Raw genomic sequence first — 17,205 nt, 5'->3', positions numbered from 1 at the left:
TTTCACACTCATTCACTTGGACAACCTCTCGTTCAAAGATGAATAAGAAGGTGCATGCTCGGTTACGTTCTAGGTCTATCAGACTTCGTTTTCATTCCACTAGGTTGCGCCATAGAAAATCTTGGTGCCTGATTATGTTTAGGGGTGCATTCCATGTTATTTATTTCTGGAAAGACCCACAACTCTTTAGGTTGTTGATATATGGAAACTGCAGGGTATTAATATATATATCCAGTTATTTGTTAAAGTCTCGCGTATCTGACTATAAACGACTCATTTGGTTGTCTGGTGTACTTCCTATCACTTTCGTACACTGATAAGTGCACCATTCAGGTAACCGTGCCCTCCCTATGGAGTGTGTGGCTGTAAGTATCGGATCCTAAGTCCACGGTCAATATAATTCACGTTTTCCACTCTTGCATGTTTTCTCGATTTTTGAGTCATGTTCTTCTATGGTGTGAATTATGCATTTATTGCTTTCTTATTTTTCTTATATTAACTATTATTCATAAAAAATTAAAAATCGTTAAAATCACAACCATAATAAGTTGAGAAGTCTCAGGAATCTGACTTTAAAAGACCCACTTTTAAAAACAAATTTTCTCAACTCTGTGTCTAAAATTTGTTTGGGGGTGGGGTGTTCGTTCCATCCTGGATTGTTCAACTCTCCAGTTGTGTTGGTTAGACCGTTTAATTGTATTACGATTTAGGTTGACATTTTCTATTAAGTTAGATTTCATTCGTTTGCATAACTTACGTCATGCACGCACTTTGAGATATTTTCATCTTTTTATATATCACCCACAATCGGAATAGAGTGTTTTATAGATCATTAGATTGGAAATTCTCTCCTGATCATTTTCATATCTCATTCGCATAAATCGGACAGGTAACAAAGCGGGAATTTTAGTTTAAAATTGCGCAAAAAATCGACAAAAATCGGAAAATCAATTTGGGCTTGGGCCCAACGCACGCACGTGCGTCTCCTTCCTCCGAATCAAACTGAATCGCGATTCTTTCCATTTTTGCCATTACCAAATTCAAAAACCTAACCAAAAATAAAAATAAAAAGAAACATTAATACACCCACAAATACAATTCCACATTCAATTCTTCTCCAAAACACTCCTCCACCAATCCCAAATATTTCCACCACCGAAAAACACCCAAAACCTCAAAGAATTTGGAAGTGCCGCGCCACCACTATTGTTTTGTTAGTGAAGGAGTCTCAAACTCCATTCCCATAATCCAGTTAAACCCCCAAATCGTTCTAAGATATCATGACTCAAAAACAAAGGTTGTTGCCGAAACAAGAGTTTAAGGCCGACCGCTTCGCATCGTTTTACGGTGACGAGATGATTAAGAGGGGTTGGAATCGGTTGTGGTACTCGACACATGAATTCTACCACCCCGATTTGGTCGAGCAGTTCTATAAGAAGAGAGAGTTGGACGGTCCGAAAATGTTTATGAAAGTGGCTGGGACTAGGAGAGAATTATATATTTGTTTAAATTGGCTGAAATTTTAGGCATTACGCCTGGATCTAAACCTAAAAGCCACAGTGCAAGAGTCCCAGTATACTGGAGTTCCTGCATTGATGAACGACACCCTTATGGAGGGTCAATATAATACGACTTCTCATTATGCTCGACAGTCATCTCTCCAAACCAACCAGCTGGTTGTAGCTCAGTGGATTGGTAGAAATGTCATTGGGAAAGAGAAAGTGAGCGACATCGGGTTCACATGTCTGCACGTTCTCTGGATATTGCAAGAGAAGAGGTATGAATTCTGTATCCTAGAGTTTTTGCTAAATATGATTAGAGGAGTTGGGAAGAGTATCGCACCATTTCCTGTTTTAATTACGAAGATAATGTTGTCTTGGGGGAATAAACCAAAAAACTGAGCGGAGGATGTTGGAATTGCATGCAAATGAAACCAGCTATAAGGGGTGTATCCAAAAGACTTGGATGTTGCCGAAGGATAGGGTGGTGGATTCGGATGAGGAAATAGAGGACATGACATGTTTGGATGAAGAAGCCTTGGAGAGGTGTACGTCTGATTCAGAATGCATGTAATTGTTGCACACTAGTGTGTGTTACATTTAGTGTGCTAACACATTATTTGTGTATTTTTTTAATACTGTGTATAAGTCGTTATATGATTATATTTTTAGTTTACTTATTAAACAAACTAACACATTTTTCTTCATATTGGTTTTTAGGTTATAAGTGAGATAACACGGTAGCTCAATTAAGTTTGTTTGAGATGGATCGGTTGATTAGCAATTTGTTGGATGGGTTATGTAAATTGCATTGTTGTTGGATTATGAAACTTGATTTTGAATCAAGTGCTTGAGTTATTTAATTTTTTCCTCCGTGAATAAATCATGTAATATGAACAAGTTCTTGGAATGATTTATGTTGGTAATAAAAATATGATTATTGTTTCCGTAAAGGATTCCAATTGTCAAGTGTTTGAATGTATTGGTGGTGTCGGAGTGCATTGGTTTAAATGAATTTCAAATTTACACGAATTTTCAGATTTACAGGAAAAAAAAAAGAGAGTTATGACAGTTTCTAAATAAGTGTCATGTGGCATACCAATTCTTGACAGTTTTTAGTGTTAATTTCTTGACGCTTTTGTTTCTCATGGTGACGCTTAAATAAAAATAGTCATAAATGAAGGTTTAGTTCTTGACACTTTTTCTAATAAACTGTGACGGTTAAGTAAAACATGTCATGCAAAAGGATCCAGTTATGACGTTTATAAATGAATTTTTGTCATATTAAGTTCGAGCTTTGATGTCAACTTCTCCAGAACTGCCATCAACTTTATGACGTTTTTTGTTAACTTTTATGACGAGCTCTATAATGACGGCTGTTTTTTAAACGAAAAAATGTCATTAAATCTGTTTCATGACGGCTAAAAGTCGTCATCACAATTCATTTTTTTAGTAGTGTACGATATTTGTGAAGATGTACGAGATAGGCAAATTATAGTTCGAAATAAACAAATAAACCTTCAGACGAGTTTAGAAATACTCGAAAAGGGTCAGGAAGATATCTTGTATAACATGGAGATTATCCACCAGCGTCACCAGGCCCAGTATACAGTAATAAAGGCTGAGATGGAAGCACAGTGCTTGTTCCGAGTAGAGATTCTACGACGCATGCCACCCTTGGAGGGTTCTATTTCAGATGAGTCTGAGAGGCATGAGCATCGTCGCCAAAGAACGAATGGCTCGGGTCCTTCTTCATCCCAGGCCCAATCTCCATCTCAGGATCCATCTTCATCACGTGGCTAGGTTTTCTAAAAATATGTGGTTTCGATGTTAGTTAGTTGCTTTTTATTGTTGTTTTTCTTAGTCCGGATATTAAGTTGTTTAAATTCAGTAGTTAAATTTAAATTCTGTAGTTAATTGTATTTGAATTTCAATTTTAATATACTTTGGTTCTTTTCAAATTGTGTAGTGTTCATCGTTATTTCCACCTTCCTAAATTGTTTGAGGGTGGTATTATTTATTCTAGCATGAGTTGTTATAGGCTCCTCCATTTTAGTACTTGTGTTGGAGTACGGGGTGAGAATATTGCCGATATGGGCATCACTATGAATAGATATTGTGATAGGATGAAATCTCAATGAATTAGACAATATCTAACCTAAATTCAACCTAAAAGATATTAGGTTTGTTTTGGAAAAGAGAATATGGGTTGTTTCCATTTTCGGTTTTAGAAATTTTTTTTGTTTCCGGCAATTGCCTTAAAACTTTTTGGTAACTTCCCGATTCGTTTTATCAACTTAAATCCTATAAAAACTGCATTCATTCTACACTCACAACCCCAACTACATCTCACATTCATCTCTCACGTTTCATTCCCACTTTACCTTATTTTTCCTTCGCACTTCGGCCTAACAGCTCCCCGAGCGCACCTGCGCCCCAGTGGAGTGCCACCTGCGCCCTAAGCCCTGTCAAAGAAATTCTACCCTGAGCGCACCTGCTCCCAAAACACTGGAATTCTAGTTTTCATCCGTGAGCATAACCAGCGCCCATCCGGCATACCTTAAAAGCCACTGCATACGACCCCCAATGGGCACCAAAAATTTCTAGTTTTCCGAGGGTTGTTCCAGGATCCTTCGCATCTATTCCAGCAAGTTTATTGGGGATGACATTCCCTCGTATCATACTGGAACAGTCATTTGAAGATTTATTCCAAAGTGACACCTATGGTGCGTGGTTTTGTGAAGTGATCATTCTAGCAGGATGGGAGCCACTATTGGTAAGTCCTGATGAACTTTATTCTCCCGCACTTACATCTTATTTTTATGATAACTGTAAGTTCTTTGATAGACCAGATGGAGAACAAGTGTTCTCCATCACCATCGGGGATGAACCAATAGAAATTTCCAGGTTCTTGATAGCCTTTGTGCTTGGACTTGCTATGCCGGCCGAAATACAAGACTCATGGGCCTATTTGGTAGATAATATGTACATGTATAACTATGATGATTTGCATGAGTATTACGGGGCAGGAATCTTTAGGATAGAAGACCAAGGGATTATAATGTAAGCCCTTGGTAGTAGCTTTGTCTATGAGCGTGGGCAATTGTTATGTTTTGGATTATGCTCGATAGAGGGAATGGCGTTATTCTTACGTGAATGACGAAACTTGTGATATTTTCCTTACTTTAGCTTGGGGACGTACACTCTATGATATTCCCCGGACCTTAATGTCTAGTTTAGCCCGAGCCCATGGCAAGAGGCATGAGTACCGATTACGCTGTTTTATTTGCCATATAATGCTATGACCCCTTTTTTGTGCCCGTTTCACGGATTGGGTTGGGGTCGACAATATGTATTATAGTTCGTCGTAAATGACTTCTAAGTGGTGGAGGATTCCTCATCAGGTTTCGCCTTACACCCCATCGACCTCTTTGACAACAGTTAGCTATAGTAGACAATAAGTGGCGTGAAGCCCTTGGAAAATTACCATGGCATGGTAGGATCGTTAAGGAACCTCATTTCTTTATTAAGGATGAAGAGGGGAATGAGGAGGAAAATGTTTAAACGGGAGTACAGGTAAGTTTTATTTCAATTAGTGTATGCTTATGTCCCAAGCAATCTATTTCTCATTAACCCCATTACGGGTGGAACTCTTATAGAGTTGCGTCAGTTTTCTTTTCTATATTAGTATGTTATAACCTTGTTTTGTAGATGTTGCAAAATTTCACGCGTTTCAATGGTATTTTCCTACCCTCTTTATTTAAAATATTTTGAGGACAAAGCATGCTTCTTGTTTGGGGGGGGGGGCATAGAAACACGTGTAATTAAGGCATCTGTTAGGATATAGATATGTATAATATGCACTTGTTTTCTAGCTAAAAAATTTTAAAAATTTTAAAAATATAAATAAAAAATATGTTATACACTTAGGAATATTGATATTGTTTTCTTTCTCTATACTCTCAATAATCTAGAAGTCTCACGTAGCTTTTGCATTAGAATAGTTTTTAGAAACTTAGGCTAATATGTAGGTAATAATCTTTGCATCTATCTATAAATATATTACATGAGTATCTATGATTGTTGGTAGTAAGTTTCTGAAATCTAGACTAGAGTACTTATTCTATAAATCCTGTGATAATATAGCCTAAAGCCTTATATGAGTGAACATTTGAGAAATGACACAAGGGAGAAGTAAAATCCGAATAGAAAATTCACACGTTCACTTGCTTGATCACTATATCATATCCTAAGCGAGAATTTAGGCCCTCTTTGGATCGATATAGCCAGAAATTCAAACCTATGAATTATTTTCCGCTAGTCGCCCCTCTAAGCCTTTCTTTAGCTTTTCATAAACCACAAATCCTTTACCCTGTTATAAAACAAAACAAAATAAAAAATCAACCTACCCAATTCTTTGAATAAGTTTGAGAATAGAGATGAAGAATAGAAAAGAGAAGAACTTTTGAAATCAAGAATTCGTTAGTCGCTTCAGATAAGAAAAGGAAGTTTCCATCGAAATAAAAATAAATAAATAAATAAAAGAAAATAAAGAGTTAGAACTCCTAAAAAAAATAGAATCAAAGGAGTCAAAAGCCAAAGAAAAGAAAAATATGGCTAAGGATGGAAACAAAGTGTAGAAGTAAAAGTAAGGAACAAGGTCTTCTCTAGTTACATAAAATGATGACTCTATTATCTCAGACTTGTCCTTTTTGAATATCCATTTCTTTCTTTCTTAAAACCATCTCCTAATCCCCACAACACCTAATAAAGACCTCTAGCTCAATTAGGAATATGTTAGTGTGATAGTAAGTGGCAGATGTGTTTGATCGACTCTGGCTTCCTTGTGTGTCATAGAGATTGTAAGGTAAAGTGTGCCCACTGCTGCATAATTGGAGTAGTGAAACTTGAGCGAGAAAAAAATCGAGTGGTTTTATCTTGACATTTATGTGAGGACCTACTTAAGGACGCTTATTTCGAAGTTTTCAGAAACGGACACGCTAGTTCATCTCATAGTATTACTCATTGTATATATGTTTATTAAGTAGATGATAGATTATTATGCATATATTAGCTTAGGTTTCGACTTGATTATTACGTATTCATTGCTAGTGAGATGTATAGATAATTGAGACATAGATAAGGAAATAATAGTTTTATTTCGAGATTTGTAGTATAGATGAAGTTTGTGAGTACCTTCACTGGAAAACTCTCACGAGGCTATAACTCGTCCACTAGGGAATTCCTAGTGGTTTAAGGCCTTATTGCTTATGGTCAATGCAATCGAACTCGGCGAAACGAGATTAGTTAGAACTCCATTTTTTGTCACTTATGCTAATTTCTCATATTTGCTTGAGGACAAGCAAAATGTTGTTTGGGGGTGGTTTGATAAGAGCCCAAAACTATAGTTTTAACCCCTTAATAATATTACTTTTAGACCAATTATGCAAGTAATAAATAAGAGTTAATGCTAATTACGTGCTTTTATGTATTTTAGGCATGGAACTCAATTATGTGCAGAAATGTGCCACTTTGGCGATATAAAAGAGCAAAAGGTTGGTTTCTAAGAAATTCTGTGATAAAGGCCAAGATTCAAGGAGACAAATCCTTTATGAAGCCCGCTCAAAAGCTGAAAAATCAACACGGGCAGAAATAGTGCACAAATCAGCAGAACTTCCGAAGACCATAATTTTGGACCTGGCCTCGGATTTGGGCCTACCTTACTTCAAAACGACCGGCTCGGAAAGAGCTTTCCAATGGTCCAAGCCTTGACCCAATCAGAAGAGCAAAAGTGGATGAAAAGTCTGCTGAAGTCAAAGCCAGCTGAAACGAGCTCTGTGGACTGAAGAAATTGGGCTTTGGGCTCGATTTTCTGGCCCAAAACATGAGACCTCATCCCATGCACGAAATTGTGGATCTAGTCTCCTTCTTTACATAAAACAAAAATTAGCTCTTAAGAAAGATATAGTTAGATAGCTTAGAATAGAAAGTAGCCATTAAAATAGCTTGTAGATCTAGTTTTTGAATTCAATTAGTTAAATTAATTAGTTTTATTCCTTGTTTTAGATTAATTCTTAGAATCATTGTTCTTCATTGATTAGATAAATAAAATAGTTTATTCTTGTTCATTTCGATTTTGTTATTTAAATTTGTAGATCTACTTTCAGTTCTTGTTGTTATTCAATTCTTAGTTATTAATTAGATTTGAAGTATTGTTTAATCAAAATTAGTAAAGTCCAAATCTTTATATTATGTCTAGTGTTAATTCAATGGGAAATGATAGCTTGATGAATCAAGGCTAAACCTCCATTAGAGGGGTTGAAGAAGCCTTGATGAAACTTGATCTTTGTTAACTTAGAAATCGTCGTGAGAGTTTATTCCACTCTAGAAGGTCGTTGATTCGCCATGAGAATGGGTGGACGACCTCACATGCTAGTTATTAATTGGTAGAGATGTCAGGTATAATTAGGGATTAGAATTACCATTTTGATATGTGAAATATTGCAATTTGGATCACGACGAGTCTTTGTTAGTTGATTAAGTCGAGTTAAGGTGGATTCAATTCCCTTTAATTCTTTATCTAGATTCAAACCCTTAGCATCCTGTCATTTCGTTATTCGTATCTTATTATTTGAATTCATATCGTAGTATAAATTCCCTCGTAAATCTCTCATTGACTTTGGATAAACCATCAATTGTAGAAAACTTGAATGCTAAAGGACTAGGAGTGGAACAAATCTTCTATTCCAACTCTACGTCAATAGATTCGAGAGTAGAAAACAAATATCTTTGATAAGTCTAGTAACAGTTCAGTTTATAGTTTTACTTGCGTTTAGAGTTTCATCGCTTTATTTGTGAGTAAAACTATCTTTTTACGTTTATCAGTGGTTGTGCATAAACAAGAGGACAATAGAAGTCGAAATGCTCAAGACTAAAACAGACATTACAACGAGTAGATTTAATGTTCATGACAAGAGTGGGTTGTTGTTTAATAGATATGGCATCTACCTTTTTAGTGAGGACATCGATAAGAGTTTTAAGCTTGGGATCAAGTTTAACCTTAGAAGAAGGAGTGGAGCGGGAAGAGTCGTTACCTCCCCAATTGTTGTTCCTCTTAGATTGATATTCTAAGAATTTATAAGCCACCAAGGCTCCTTTACTAAGAAAACTACCCCCAGTCATGATATCTAGAACCTCTTTATGATAATGTGAAAGCCCCTTGAAGAAAGCATGAACAAGCGTGTCTTTTGCAAGCTTGTGATGCGGACATTCTATGAGAAAATCAGTGAAACGGTTCCAGGCCTCTGAAAAGGATTCATGAGGGTTTTGGTGGAAGAAATGAATCTTTTGAAGAATTTCATCGGTCTTCAGTGGTGGGTAAAACCGTTCCATGAACAATTGAACAAGATTAGCCCATGAGTCCACAAAGTTTGGCGTTTGGGCAGTTAACCAAGACGCCGCCTTGTCGGCTAGGGTGAATAGAAACACCCTAAGTTTAACTTGATCCGGACTTACGCTAGGATGATGGAATGTAGTGAGAACTTGTTCTTTCCTATGCATATATTGATAATGCTTCTCGTGGGCTAAACCATAGAAAACTGGTAACAAGTTAAATATATTCAGGGGAATTCGAAAATCCCCCACTAGGTCTGCAAGAACGTTGCACGACTTAGGGCTATCGTTTAGTGCTTTATAAAAATCATAGAGAGGTGTCTCTGGTTCTTTAGCCATTGATACAGGTGTAGTGTGTGAAATTTTAGATAGGCATGTGATATTGCGTCTACAAAAAAACAAGCCTGATTATATAGAATTGAAACTCCTCTGACAGAAGAGGTGAGGAGTGTAAGAAGGAGTACATGAATGCCTCCTTGCTATGCTTATGAATAGCATCTTGTATACGCGAGCTCAATGTATTTAACAAGTTAGAAACACTTAATAACTTGCAGAAGTGGAACTTTGTACTAACCTGTGAAGATCGGGCTATTCAGAAGAGGGCGAGGGGTGCGCTCTGAATTTGCCTGTGAAGGGGGCAGGTCACGCTCGTGCCTGAGGTGATTTCCAGTGAGTTGAGTGCGGGGGGCGCTCAGAATTTGCCTGTGAAAGGCGCATGTCATGCTCGTGCGGAGGCAATTTCCAGTGAGTTGAGCGCAGGGGGCACTCAGAATTTGCCTGACACGGGTGCAGGTCGCGCTCTTGCCTTTGGCAATGTCTAGTAATTTTATCTTGCTCCAAAAAATTTGTAATTTTTACAGTAGTTTGCTAAGACATCTATCAAGTAGTCTGTAAATTTTCAGATCAATCGGAGCTATGAAAGTCCTTCTACTGCCCTTCAAAGTTTGTGAAACAGTTTTCGGACACAATACAAACAACTGAATGGTTAACCAATCAAAACAGAGCCCAAAATCGCCAAAACTTTACTGAAGACTCCTGACATATTGGACGTGTTCCTATAAAAGTTTTAGAGCAATTGGAGTTCTACAAACTCTCCTTATTGGCTGGTGTTCCAAAAATTAAGTGTTTGTAAAACTGCAGAAACACACTGAAAATAATCCACTAGTTAGGTGGTCAAAACAAATCAATAACTCGTCAAATTTTTACTGAAAACTCTTGACTTATGATAGATACTCTAAAAAATTTAAATGTTTTGAAACTACTTAAAGAAACCATACTCGTCTATTTTTCAAGAACTTACGGTTTGAAAACTGAAATGCAGTACTGTAAAGATCGTATTAGTTCACTTAATAAAACAACTAGGAAAAATATGAAACAATTACAATAAATCAATAACACCTTAAGGATTATGCCTATAAATTTTCCGAATTTTTCAAAATTTACAAATACCTTTACTGCAGTGCTTTACTCTGTGAATCCGCAGCCCTATGCCTAAAACAGTGAACAGTACCGAAAATACAAGAAATAAGAATGAAAAATTGAAAGGGTGGGTGGATTGAGAATGGGGGATTGCCCCTTGGATTCAAGCAATTGAATTCTTGTCCTGAAAGAGTTTAAGATGGCAGCGGCGCCATTTGATAAAGACAAATTTACGTGTAAATTAACTATCTATGCGTAAACACAAATAATCAATTAACTAAATAAGTGCTTAATCAATATTCCTACTCTCAATTCATTATGCAATATATAAAGAATACGGATTCGTTCCACTCATAAACTATGAAGACATAAATAGAATTCAACTAATCAAACAAAAGGAACAATGATGAGAGTAATGATTTAAATAAGAAATTAACTATTATGATGATACTACGAATTTATACTAAATTAACTAACAATATAATGATGTGAATCAAAGATAGAGAATGTTAGAGAGAGAATTAAATCTACTTTTCAATTCCTAGAAGTGTTAGAATAGATTGTTAAGAAACCCTAATCTTTATATTCTCACTAAAAGGTTAAATATAAATCTTAGACTTTTATGATCCCTAATTCAATTATACCATCTCTAGTCATAATCAAATTAGCATGAGAGGAAGGTTTGTTTTCCATTCTCATGGCAAAACTCACAATCCTCTAGTTTAGATTTTTCTCTTCTTATCTCTAAGTCAAGAAAAATCGAAACTTTAAACCTTAATCAACAAATCAAGTCCTCTCAAAGCTTCATTAACCTCCCTCTAATGGAAGTTTAGCTTTGATTCATTGGACTATCATTCCCAACACAAGAACAATCAAAACAAGTCATTATTAAATAAGTAATTAACTTTATTGATCTAATTTAACAATAGTCTAATATTCAAAATGAATTAAATGAACAATATTTAAAACTAAAATTATGAATAACTAATTATCAATTTAAGACAAACTAAATGAAATGAACTAAGTAATGGATTCCAAAAACTAAAATTATTGTTCTAACTAATTTATTGATAATTCACTAGATAAACAATAAATTATTGGTTCTACAAACTGAATCTATGAAAAATAACTAGATAAAACTAACTATTTGGATCTAGCCTAAGTAAAGCTAAGTAAAAAAAACTAACTATTAGATTCTCACTAACTAAAAACTAAGTATCCTTAAGAGCTAAGTCTTTCTCTCTTCAAATAAAGGAGACAAGATCCACAAATTCGTGCATGGGCTGAGGAGCCATGTTTTGGGTCGAAAAATCGAGCCCAAAACCTCATTACTTCAGTCCACAATAGGGGTTTTCAGCTGGAAATGACTTCAACAGCCTTTTAGTCCACTTTTACTCCTTTGATTGGGTCAAGGCTTAGACCATTAGAAATCTCTTTCTGAGCCGGTCGTTTTGACGTAAGGCAGACCCAATTCCGAGGTCTGAATTCAAAGATACAGCCTTCGGAAGTTCAGCTGACTTTTGTGCGCTATTTCTGCCCGCGTTGACTTTGACTTTTCAGCTTTGACCTGGCTTTAAAAAGGCTTTTTCTCCTTGAATCTTGTCTTTTAATTATAGAACTTCTTAGCAACCAACCTTTGCTTCTTTATCTCGCAAAAGGGACACATTTCTGCACGTATTCGACTCTAATGCCTAAAATACATAAGAACACGATAACAGTACTAACTCTTACTTATTAATCACATAATTGGTCTAAAAGTAATATTTTTAAGGGGTTAAAACTATAGTTTTGGGCACTTATCACTTTACATACCAATGACGACGACACTTGCCCCACCGAAGAGCATCGAGATGAAGTGGTAAGAATGTTAATAAGTGGTAAAAATTTTATGTCATGTAGTATCTTCTAACTAATATACAAGTTATCTTTTTATAGGAAAGCATAAAGGAAATTGCTACAAATGATCCCTCTAGCACTTTGTTAGATTTGGATCATGACCCTATTGCACGTGTCTATGGTCCTGATTCTAAGGGTCGTGTGCGTGGTATAGGTAGTGGGGTTACTAAAAGGGGACTTGATACTTCAGCCCCTGCAAAGTATCAACTCAAAAAACAGAAGGAAAAAGAATTAGCTCTTGTGGGAGAGGTTGAAAACCTAAAAGTGTTATACCAAAAGATTCAAGAAGATGTCAACATCATGAAGTCTGCTCAAGGGTCAAATGCACATTTCTCTCCTAATTCTTCTCGTGTAAGTTTTCACTTTTTATAGCTATTGCATATTTGACCCAAACTTTCAATGTTTTAACTTTGCCATTACATTTTAAATCTATGTCTAGCTGAATCATCACGGACCAGCACTAGATGCATTTCCTTCTGAGCTAAGCTCAGTGAGTTGTAAATTGTTCTCAATGTGTCGTGTGCATGTGGCGAGTGGCAGGGCTATCTTAGGAGAAGAAGGCAATCAAGAAATAATTCAGACTTATGATGTTGTTTTGGATTTGGTGCTTGTACCTACTGCTCAAAGTACACACATGGAAACTCTTAGGGAGGAATAGATAGGCGGGATTATCGAATGGCCTAAAGCTTTTACCGTCTTTAACTGTTAGGTATATATATATGCTGACTTATATATATATGATCTTATAGTAACTTATATTAACGTTTTCGATTGATACTAATACATATATACTTTAAATTTGTTTGCAGGATGTGGATGTGACTTTTGTAAGTTCATCTCCTTTTTTTTATATCGGTATTTATGGGGGTTTTGGAAGATGCTTCTACAGGTCTTAGCTTTAACATTTTGTATATCAGGATGCATGTGAAGGATTAGATTATCTGATATGTTTTTTGTACACCGATGTTTAATTCTGTCAGATGTAAATCTTATAGGTCTGTTCTTTTGTAAGAAGACGAATATTAAGTTGTACTACTAGTTCAATGTCTTAATTTGAAATGACAAGTTGTTTATGTATGTTCCTATTTTTTTTTTTTTTTGGATATGGTGCATGGTTTACATGTATGTTCCTTTTTTTGGATATTTCGGAACACAAGCAACCAAAAAATGATCCTTCCATGTTAAAACAGAAATAATAATAATAATAATAATGTCAAAAATAGAAAAAAAAAATAAACAAAATATTAAACATTAAAAAATAAAATTAAAAAATAAATATTACGACGGTCTAAGGGGTTGCATATTCAAAAAAAATAAAGTCATTTGGGAAGTGGTTTTAAGACAATAAATTCTGTCATTAATATTAGTAAAAGATATATCGTCGTTACCCCGTCGTTTTCTAATTAATGATATGACAATATATTCCGTTGTTAATATTAACGACAGAGGGATATACGATGGAACTGAAGACGGTTTTTACCGTTGTAAATCTCATTTTAGGACGGTTTTTGCCGTCGTTTGTGAGGTTTTCTAATGTAGTCATTATTTGTTACATTTGTGGTTTGCCTGATCACTATAGTAACCGATGTCAAGCACCAAGGAATGACAACTACAAAAAGAATCAAGAAGCTAATGTAGTTGAAGTGGAAGATGATGCATTAATATGTTCGATGGAGAACAACAAGGAGTCTTAGGTTTTAGATTCCGGTGTATCATTCCACGTGACCTCAAATCGAGAGTTCTTTGAGAACTACACCAAAGGTGACCTTGGAAAGGTCTTTCTTGGTGATGACCAATCTTGTGCCATTGTTGGCAAAGGTGATGTCTGTGTCAAGTGGAAAGATAAGACATGGTTATTGATGGATGTTCGACACGTTCCGGATTTGAGGAAGAATTTGATTTCGGTGGGTCAATTGGTTAGTGAAGGATTTGTTATAATCTTCATGATGGATACTTGGAAAGTCTCTAAAAGATCACTAATAGTCGATAAAGGCGACAAGGATGGTACTCTCTACATGACCGCACACGGGTGTGGGTCGATTATTGTGGCAAATGGCAAAGAGGATCTGAATGTTTGGCACTGCAGACTTGGTCACATAAGTGAGAAAGGAATGCAAATCATTCACTCCACTGGTAAACTCCCGTTAGAGTCAATGAACTTTGACTTCTGCGAGAATTGCATGTTTGGAAAGCAAAGAAGGGTGAGTTTTCAGAGATGGGTTAAACTTTGGAAGCTAAGAAGCTTGAGTTGATTCATACAGATGTCTGGGGGCCAGCTAATATCTCTTCACTTGGCAGAAAATTATATTTTGTGACTTTCATTGATGACCATACGAGGAAGGTGTTGGTCTATTTCTTGAGACACAAATCCGAGGTATTGGAAGTGTTTAAGACATGGAAGACCAGGGTTGATAATGAGACATGCTTCAAGGTGAAAAAGCTGAGATCCGATAATAGTGAAGAGTATGTTGATTCAGGTTTTGAGAAGTATTGTGCTAACAGTGGCATCAAGATAGAAAAGACTTTGCGAGGGACACCTAAGAAGAATGGGGTCGCAAAGCGGATGATTAGAACACTGACAGATAGGGCTAGGTGTATGCGTACACTAGCAGGCTTGCCTAAGCAATTCTGGGCAAAGAGTGTTAGCACAGCAGCTTAATTACCTAATCAACCAAGGACCATCAATACCTTTGGATTTCAAGATTCCATAGGAAGTATGGAGTGGGAAAGATGTGAACCTTTCTCATTTGAGAGTGTTTGGGTGTGTGTCATATGTGCACACTAGTGACCAAGCTATGAGTAAGCTTGATGTCAAGTGTATTTTCATTGGATATGGCGACGATGATTTTGGTTATCGTTTTTGGGATGACCAAAATAGGAAAGTTATTTAAAGCAGAGATGTCATGTTCAATGAGATGGTTTTGTACAAGGACAGAAATGAAGCACAACCCACGGAGCCGGTTACAGAGAGTGACATTGAGTATGTTGAGTTGGAAGACTTTGATATAAGTCGAGATGTTGTGGAAGTTCCATAGTCAGATGATGATAGTAGTGACTCAGATGAGGAGACTACGTGTAAGACCCCAATTATTTTTCCATTATTTCGTAACAATATTCAGCATTTCGGAATTTGATATTTATTTCTCGGTCAACGGGCTAGTAAATGTGGGCTTGACTTTTTTGATAGAAAGATAAATGAGGGAAAATTAGTATTTTGAATTTTGAATTTTTATGTAGAGAGTTTTTATTATTTGAAAAGTTTTCAAAAGATATATTAATATAAAGTATATAATAAATATAGTATTATAGTATAGAATAATATTTTATAATTAGGAATAGAGATAGTTGGTAAAATAGGAAGTTTCTAAAAGTTAAGCATAATATAAATTCTATAGAATTGAATGGTTTATCAAAATTCAAGATTTTTAGAAAAAAATAAGGTTTTCTTAAGAACTAAACAGCTAAAACAAAGAAGAACGGAGACACGGATCGTGCATCTTTTAGCTAGCTTGGGATCGGTTCTCTTTGATATTTTATATACTTTATTTCGGTGATACGAGAGGTGAGTAGTTATTTTGCTATTTCATCGAACCTATAGTTTTACGTGTACAGACATATTTTTCTGTCCAATATTTTAGTCCATTTTTCTGCTTATTCTTCTGTAGTTATTCTGTCGAATTGCTAAAACCGGTTAAAGGTTACCCTATTGATTTGCTTAATTATTGAAACTATGAAAGTGAACTGTTGAAGCTTTATGGGCCCGTTAATGGTGCCGCAAACCCAAAGAAAAATTGTCCTATATATGATTTGATTCTGAACTATTTTGGTTATGGTTTTGAACTCCTATTGTTGTGGTTATGGTTGAAGGATTCTTGGTTGTTGTCGTAAAGTATTGGGTATGTTGAATTGATTGTGGGTTGTTGGTTTATGGGTAATGTCGAGTTTAAAATCGGTGGTTCAACTGTCGGGTTGTATGGGTAAATTGTGTTGTTGGGTGAACTGTGTTTGGTGAATGTAAATTTGGGTTGTTTAATGGGATGGGTGTTGTTGAAGCTCTGGAGGGGGCTTTAATGGCGGTCGAGATCTGTTGGGGAGTGATTTCAAAAGTTAATTAAATCGAGTTTTGTGTTTACTAAAGTAGTAGGGGTTTTGTCCAGGAGTCAAACCGCAAGGATGAGAGTGGAGGAAGAGGGGAGGTGGTGGCCAGAACTCAAGATGGTGGTGGAGGAGAGCGCTGGTGAGGAAGAAGAAGAGAACAGTGACTCTGTTCTCTTAGTTGGGCCTTGGGCCAAAATTTGAGTTTTGTTTGGTTGGGGAGAACCAATTAGTGTTTTGGGCCAGTTTCATTTCTTTTGTTTTGGGGCGAACCAATTAGTGTTTATGGCCAGTTTCATTTCTTTTGTTTTTGGGCCGAACCAATTAGTGTTTTGGGCTAGTTTCGTTTATTTTGTTTCGGCGAGTTCTATTTTTGTTTGGGCTGGGTCCATATGATTTAAAATAGGTCCAATTGAGTCTTTAAGTTGTTTAAACTTTTGGGCTTTGACTGTTGACTGTTGATTGTTTAATTGCGTTACTTTTTATATATTAAATATTATGGACTAATCCAATGGTAGAATGTTGTGGAAGCCTGTATAAACTGGTTTGTCATTATCTAAGACAGATTTGACGTTGATATTGTGCAATTTTTGACACGTGATGAGATTGAAATTTTAGGAGATATAATATTCCTAAAACTCTATAAAAATGTTATGTGATTAATGATAAAATTGAATAGTTTACCTACGAAATGAACGATGAAACTCAAAACGTAAGTAAACTAAACTATCTTATGATCCTATATGTTTATCAAAGATTTCTACTCTCAATCCTATGAGATATAGTGGAGTAGAGTGATTCGTTCCACTCCTAGTCCTTCCGCATGCTGTGTTATCACGTGTAATTACTCTACTTAAGGTCTAATGAGAGATTTACGAAAAGGCAACTAGACTACGATGCAACT

This window comes from Coptis chinensis, chromosome 3 (genome assembly GCF_015680905.1).
Source record: "Coptis chinensis isolate HL-2020 chromosome 3, ASM1568090v1, whole genome shotgun sequence".
Taxonomy (NCBI): domain Eukaryota; kingdom Viridiplantae; phylum Streptophyta; class Magnoliopsida; order Ranunculales; family Ranunculaceae; genus Coptis; species Coptis chinensis.
Note: the sequence above shows the minus strand (reverse complement) of the source record.